This window comes from Eurytemora carolleeae, unplaced genomic scaffold, assembly GCF_000591075.1.
Source record: "Eurytemora carolleeae unplaced genomic scaffold, Eaff_2.0 scaffold1427, whole genome shotgun sequence".
Taxonomy (NCBI): domain Eukaryota; kingdom Metazoa; phylum Arthropoda; class Copepoda; order Calanoida; family Temoridae; genus Eurytemora; species Eurytemora carolleeae.
Genome location: NW_019397312.1, coordinates 66,642 through 75,136, shown reverse-complemented (window position 1 = coordinate 75,136; position 8,495 = coordinate 66,642). Strand labels below are relative to the sequence as shown.

At 31.7% G+C, this 8,495-nt stretch overlaps 1 long non-coding RNA gene across 1 annotated transcript; it reads left to right on the top strand.

The window, feature by feature from the left end:
- The first annotated feature begins 219 nt into the window (after positions 1-219).
- LOC111713442 (uncharacterized) lies at positions 220-2,805 on the top strand. Its single transcript, XR_002767694.1, has 5 exons — positions 220-611; positions 1,728-1,790; positions 1,862-2,398; positions 2,595-2,660; positions 2,755-2,805. It is a non-coding gene; the product is annotated as an uncharacterized LOC111713442 (long non-coding RNA).
- The last annotated feature ends 5,690 nt before the right edge of the window (positions 2,806-8,495 follow it).

The following is an 8,495-nucleotide window of genomic DNA, read 5'->3' as shown; positions in this document are numbered from 1 at the left end:
GTAAATATTCGTAAGTTCTTTGGCCAAAAGTTGAGCATACGTATTTATACATAAAAATACCTATTAATACGTATACCTATAAAGAGAATAAAAATCTAAAAACTTTGAGATAGTACTTGGTATGAAATTTAGGAAAATATATGTATTTTTAGGCTTGCATCAAACTTTTAAACCCTAAAAAAATATACGTAAGTTCTTTGCCCAAAAGTTGAGCATACGTATTTATACATAAAAATACCTATTAATACGTATACCTATAAAGAGACTTTGGTATTTTTAGGTTTTCAGGTTAGTAAGGTTTGTTTGCAATTCGCTATAAGATCTATAATATCTACATATTTGTATTGCAATTGTTCAAATTTAGGGTAGAAAGAACTGATGAGAACAACACTGCAGCCTCTGTTGGAAGGGAAAGTATACATAGTTACTTTTAGTTGGGGCTTGGAATATGACCATGTGGGGTCATAAACCAAAAATATTGTTGTATATAAGTACTTGTGTTTGGATTACGATGTTTCAAGGGCAAACTATATCTGGTGCATATAATTGTCTTGAGCGCACTACTTTAACACCAACAAGTAAACCAATAGCAATAGATTCTACAGCAGAAGGTAATCATATATAGTATTAAAACTATAAGGTGAATAGTGCGGCAACACATTCAAAAATTTTGGTAATTGGTCCATAATTATTTCCACAGATATTTTCTTAAAATTATTCCTATAAATTGTCGAGTCACAAGAGTCTCAATAGTCATTTCAAGTTTAATTTAGGGCAAATATGAATCAATATCAATAGGGTTGAAAATTCGATTTCAAATTATATAATAGATACAATAAATCTATATATAAATTTGGCTTGTCTGTCTGTTTGTTTGTTTGTATCCAATAAACGTCAAAACGGCTGAACCGATCGGGCCCAAATGTTTTGTGGGACCTCACGTGACCCCAGGGAAGGTGTATTAATGATCAAAATTTTAAAAATTTGTGTTTAAAAGTTTTTTATTTTTGAACAAATTTGAAAATGTGCAAAAAAATATTATGAAATCCGCAAACTTTTTTTGTTTTTGTTTAATACTGTACAAAGAGAAGATGTTCAGAGATAAAGCCACCATTAAAAGTTGAAATAGAAGATGGGCGCGAAGCGCCCTAAAAGCCTAGTATATAATAAATTCATAATAAATCATCTTTTTTTTAAAGCATTAATTCCACTTGTTTTTAAGCCTAACCTGATTTAAATATTGAGTAAATTTATAAAATCGGTTTGAATCAAGTTTTAATCATTAATTTATAATTTTATAAATGTATTTGTTTAATAAAGTATTTGAGAAGAAGGAATTATATATTAAAATATTCATTAAATTTATGAAGTTGGATTAAGTTTTAATTATTCATTTATGAAAGAAAAATCAATTATTCAAAGCATAGCTAACTTTGTTTAAAAAACAACTTTAACAGCTATGACTATCAATTTTACACTTTGTGCATAATGTCGAAAGTCTTTTAAAAATTATACTGATTGAAGCCTATAGTATCTACTTCATGCAAACTTACAAATTGCACAAATTGCAATAATATAAACGCTTTAAATATAAGTCCAAGTGCACTTATTACCAGTGAGTTGTAATCTTTTTTTCTTTTTTAACTCTAAATAAATATCTCTTATATAACTATAAAGGTTATATGTCATTTTTGAACATAATAACATAATTGTTTTGTTTTCTTTAGAAAACTGTGTGCAGAATGAATGCTTTTTACCAGGAATAAACTTTCCATACTGTGACTTAAAATGTAGGAACAAAATACATTTAACAGTTCTATTTTATTTGTTAAGTTGAAATTTATCCTGCAATATAATTTAGACGATCAAACTGTTACGACAATCTCTGAATGCAGTTGCCTTTGTAAAAACATCAGGACATTTTTAATCTCAAAATAATATTTTGTTTTGACACTTTGAGTTGGCTGAATATATGTTAGTAGTAAGACAAGAGGATATGGTGAAAACTACTATGCGACATCACTGGTATGGCAATGCTTATATTTTCTATTGAAAATCCCATCAACTAATGAAAAATTTTAAACTTTTTATAAACTTTCAGATTATTGTAAAGACTCTTAAATGTAAAAAATACTCTTTGTTTGTAAAAAGAAAAAGCAAATAATGAAAACAGAAAATAACGGATTTGTCCATTTATCTTACTCAAATGAGACATTTTTTCTAAACTCTAAAGAAACAAAACAAAATTGAGAATAAATATTGGGTCAGCGAGAGATTTACTTTCATTCCAAGAAGGGGCTGCTGGTGCAAACCAGAATACACGCCTCACACATTATGTCCATCTTGCATAACAGGGTCTATAACTGTTCTGAGAGGGATAAAAGCCTAAGAGAATCAGGTTATTTCCTTTCGTAAAAAAATTAAGTTAATATCTAAGATACAAACAATCTAAATGTTTGAATCTCAGAAAACAAAAAATCACAGTTGGAATCACATTTACAATAATATTTCAAATTCGTTCTATTTATTTTAAAATTTATCTATACCTCAAATATTTTAGCTTTGACCAAAAATCTTCGAGCAATAGTTTTCAGGTTGTCCTAACAGAGAATATTGTTCTGAACAAGATATAGAATACAAAGGGATAACTTTTCTAGAAGGTATATTTCACTTTAAGCAGAAATATTAAGACCTTTCCTCTTTTTAACATTGAAAATAAATCTGACATCACAAAAGAAATTATATTTATTTCAGTTGGTGGAATTAACAGTTTCAGCTTGTGTGGGTGCCAATGTAGCCGCTTAAGGAAAATTAATGCCATAAAAAACATTTTTAAAAGTATTTACACAGAGATATAGAAACATCAATCTAGCGCATTTAACCTTTGAAACAACAATTATGTTTTCAAAATTCTTAGCTGGACAATTTAATCATTGAAAGTAAACTAAAACACCTTAGCTAAGCTTTAAAATGAAATATAAAAAAATATATGGAATAAAATGAGAGATTGAAGTTTAAAGCAGCAGCATATTGGGTCCCCTTCGCTGGAGCGGAGGCCACCAGAGGAGCGGGGGAAGGCAGGCGGCCATGAGCCACCACTATTTCCCCTTCCGTACCACATATTAGCTTTTTTCTCTTCCGGCAGCCATGAGCCACCACTATTTCCCCTTCCGTATCACCACATTTTACTCTACCGGGCAAAACTACTTTTTTAAATGGTATATTTAGGGCCTTTAAAGTGTGACTTTAAAAAATCCAGCCGTGTCACGCGAAAAAGCACAACTCAAACCATTTTTTCTTAAGATAAATATTTTGTGTGTTGAATTCTTAAACTGTTTTACAATGAAATTTTTGACAAAGGGGATGGTGGAGATGGCACATTTGATGTAGAGGGGGGGGGGTTCATTTTTGGTTCAAATCTTCCAATTTTTTGGCTGCACGCCTGATTAATGATCGAAATTTCTAAAATAAAATCAAATTGAATTTTAATGACCTCTAATGACCTCTTATGACCTCCACAAATAGAAAATATTTCAAATATGGCTTTATGCATATCAAACGAAAGCTAGGAACCCAGGGAATACAGTGGCAGCAACAAATCCAGTGTTTGACCTTTTAATGACCTCTTACGGCCTCTAATGACCTAAATGACCTCCAAAAATGAAAATGTTTTAACTATGGGTTTATGCATATCAAACGAAAGCTAGGAACCCAAGGATATAGTAGCAGCAAAAAATCCAGTAATTGACCTTCTTATGTCCTTTAACGTCCTCTTATGACCTAAATGACCTCCAAAAATGAAAATGTTTTAACTATGGCTTTATGCATATCAAACGAAAGCTAGAAACCCAGGGAATACAGTAGCAGCAACAAATCCAGTGTTTGACCTTCTAATGACCTCTTACGACCTCGAATGACTTTCTAACATACCTTTAATGACCTCCAAATTGAAAATGTTTTAACCATTGTATGTATTTCAAACGAAAGCTAGGAACTAGAGAATACAGTGGCAGCATCAAATCTAGTGTTTGAACTTCTAATGACCTAAAACGACCTATAATAACCTCAATGAAAATATTTAAATATTGCTTTAGGCATGTCAACAAAGATTATTAAACCACAAAGAATCGAGTGGCAGCAACAAATCCAATGTTTGACTTTCTAATGACCTCTAACGACCTGTAATGACCTCCAAATTGAAAATTTTTTGAATAAGGATTTATGTATATCAATCAAAAGCTAGGAACCCAGACAATACAGTAGAGCGTGGTGTCATCATATTGATCTATTTGCTTTAATCAATAAAACGTTTATTTGAAACATGTGTCACTAGTGTTAATATTATTGTGACACAATTTTATTTATTTATTTTAATGTTGCAAACTAAAGAATTTACTTTTTTTGGGGGTACTTAATCACATTTTTATTGATACAAAATTGTTTTTGTGTAAAAAGTGTTACCCATTTTTGGAGGTCATTTAGGTCATAAGAGGTCGTTAGAGGTCATTAGAAGGTCAAACAATGGATTTGTTGCTGCTACTGTATTCCCTGGGTTCCTAGCTTTCGTTTGATATGCATACAATGGTTAAAACATTTTCAATTTGGAGGTCATTAAAGGTATGTTAGAAAGTCAAACACTGGATGCGTTGCTACTACTGTATTCCCTGGGTCCTAGCTTTCTTTTGATATGCTTAAAGCCATAGTTAAAACATTTTTATTTTTTAAAATATCACAAATATCACAATATTATTCAATTACTGTCTCATTATACTAATCTATCTTAAAATCACTCATTAACCAACTCCCCCATCATCCAATCACCTCATAACTCATTCACTCACCTCATCCAATCACTCATTCAGTCTTTTCATCACTCCCTCACCTCATCATACACACTTAACGCAAATCTACTCTCTTACACACTCACACTCACTCATTCCACTCACTCACTCACATTACAATTCAATTGAAATTTCGTTCCTCATAACTTTTTTATAGAAAACAAAATTCGATAGGTTTAAATATTGTTAGGCTCAGACATTTAGGGTTACCCAAAAAGAATGAGACTTCAGAGACTACTGCAGAGAAGTTATATTTATTATTCTCTGCAATAGTAAACATCTTTCTTTCTTTGCCTAATAGATATATAATTGCTATTAAAAGATTGTATTCAAGGTAGAAGATTTAATTTAACCTTGGAATCGTGATTTAGAGTTTCATGTCGTCTTGACAGTCTCATCCTTTGTGGGTAACCCTGTATGTGATAAAAATAATAGAAACAACAAAAAATCACTCATTAAGCAACTCATCTCATCTCTCAACCTCATCAACCAGTCTCTTTATCCATGCTTTATCTAAAATAGCCATCACATTTAAAAGACGACATTTAAAGAAGTTGTAAAATTGTAAAAAAAGGTAGTTTAATTTAGATTTTAGCAAGTAAACTAAGTCAATTTTCGTATTGAGGGAGCTGAGACAATTTGTTCAGGTTAGTCTGAAGAATAAGAAAATATTATAAAAATCACAATATTTACTGTCATTACTTAGGCGTTACAGATTTTGTAAAAAAACGGGGTTTTTTGCAATTTTTTCTGAACACATTGCACATTTTCACACAAGGGTTCCCTTCAAAACTGACGTTTATTTTATGGTGCGTCATTTTTTATATTCATATTGCTTTAAAAAATAAGCCATTTTTTGTGAAAATCAGAATTTAGATTTGCAAAAAAAAAGTTTTACAGTTTACAGTAAGAGAAATCATCCTTATTACATATTAACACTGAAATATGGAGATCTAAATATATATGTATTGCGTGACGCGGCTGGATTTTTTAAAATAGTGGTGGCTCATGGCCGCCTGCCTTCCCCCGCTCACCAGAGGGAATGTTTTTGTATTCAATGGTAATTACTCTATCGGAGGAATGATAATTTACACTTAGGACACTAACTACTCCAAATAATAGATGATAATTAGCACTCAGGACACAAATTACTCTACCACGGAGGGATAGTAATTAACACTCAGGTCACTAACTACTCCATCGGAGGGCTGGTAATTAACACGCAGAACACAAATTACTCCAAATAATAGAGGTAGTTAACTCTCAGGACACTGATGACTCCACGGGAGGGATGGTAATTAACACTCAGAACACTAACTACTCCAAAAAATAGATGGTAATTAACACTCAGTACACTTTTTACCCTACTGGAGGAATAAACACTCAGGACACTAACTACTCCATCGGAGGGATGATAATTAACATGCAGAACACTCAGGACACTCATAACTCTACCAGAGGCGGAGGAATAGTAATTGACACTTGGGACACTAACTAATCCATCGGAGAGATGATAATTAACACTTGGGACACTACCTACTCCATCGGAGGGATGGTAAATAACACTCAGGACACTAATTACTCCACCAGAGGGATGCAATTAGCACTCAGGACACTAATTACTCCATCAGAAGGATGGTAATTAGGTCTCAGTACACTAATTACTCCATAGGAGGCATGGTAATTAACACTTAGAACATATAATTAGGTTACCGGAGTAATTATTAAAAATTAGGACACTAATTACTCCACCAGAGTATTAATTACCACCGGTGCAATGGAGTTATTACCGTTCCAAGTGTTAATTACCATTTCTCTGATGGAGTAATTAGTGTCCTGAGTATTAATAACCATCCATCTGATAGAGCAATTAGTGTCCTGAGTGTTAATAACCATCCATCTGATAGAGCAATTAGTGTCCTAAATGTTAAAAACCATCCCTCCGGTGGAGTATTTAATGTGATAAGTGTTAAATACTATCCCCCCATTAGCATGTCATTAAAAAATTAATTAATACCCTCTATTGGAAAAAATGTCCCTCCGGTGGCCTCGCTCAAGTGAACCAAACTTCAATCAAGATTTAAAAGTTTTGCATGATTCTTTCATCACTCAGAGTGCTAATCTAACTTTGAATAAACGTATTATTATGAAACAGTATGTGTGAAAGCTTCTTCTGGGACAAGAATAGTACCTGCTTTTTAAAGAATGGAACAGGGGTCGAATATTCAACTGCTCAGGGTATTACTGGATTCATGAGAGATTGCTCGACTACATCTAGTTCCACATCTACTATTGCATCAACTTCTACTAAAATTTCTATATTAGCTACTACATCAACTTCTACATTAGCTACTTCATCATATCCTACATCAACTACTACATCAACTACTACATCAACTACTAAATCAACTACTACATCAACTACTACATCAACTACTTCATCAGCTACTTCATCAACTACTTCATCAACTACTACATCAACTACTTCATCAATTACTACATCAACTACTAAATCAACTACTACATCAACTACTTCATCAACTACTTCATCAACTACTACATCAACTACATCATCAACTACTACATCAACTACTACATCAACTACTATATCAACTTTACCATCAACAACTACATCAACCACTTCTACAACTATTACTTCTACTACTTCTACTTCAACAATAATTCCTACAAAACATCGAAGAATTTGTAAGTACTGGGTTTAAGCACTCATGTCTTATGGTAAAGAATATTCATACATATATTTTTTAAATATATGGATAAAAAAAATCCATTAACAGTTATGAGCTTGTCTCTGAAACTGTAAATTATTGAATTTGACAGATGTTTCCAACATTGCACAGTTTTATTAAATCATAATAAACATATTTGGTGAAAATAAGAAATTTTAGTACTAGCAATAATGTTAATATCTTATGATATGAAATAACATGGAAAGATTTTTTCATGTATTATTTTCATAAAGGTTTAAATGTACAAAAATAGAAAATATGCCAGATATAAATTTATGAAATAACATGTCTGTACTTTCTGATTAAAATTACACTTACGGTAAGTTAAGGCACTAGTCATTTAAAAGCTGTTAATGAATAGAACATTTATTCAATAGTTGTTAAGTTCAAAATTGGAGCTTGTGCCCCGGAATTCAGGCAAGTTTAAAATATTTCTACTTTGTTAGAAGTTAACAGGGCGATTATTTTCAATATTTTGCTAATTACATACATTTTTGCAAATCAATTTCTGTGGAGTGATAAAAAATTTTAAGATCACTTTTTAGAACTTTATTCGTAGAACACACACTTTTTGCCTAGGTTAAGCCCTGGAGCATTATATAAGGACCAATAAAAGAAGAACTGGGAAGTTTAAGAAGCTGAAAAGAATTTTAATTTAGAAATAGAGGAACGAACCGCAGAAGATTTACTTATGCATGGAGATAGTTCTGTTTTTTTTTTAAGTTTACTAGAAAATAGAAATAAAATTTATGTTTTAGTTAATTTTCTACTTAATTGCCTCGTGAAAGAAAAGAAAATGTTGTCTATTTTATGATTATGATAAGGGTTTTCAAAAAGTTTTCGAAACTCAAAATTACAGTTTTTTTTCGCAAATATGACAAGACTTTTATCAAAAATATTTGCG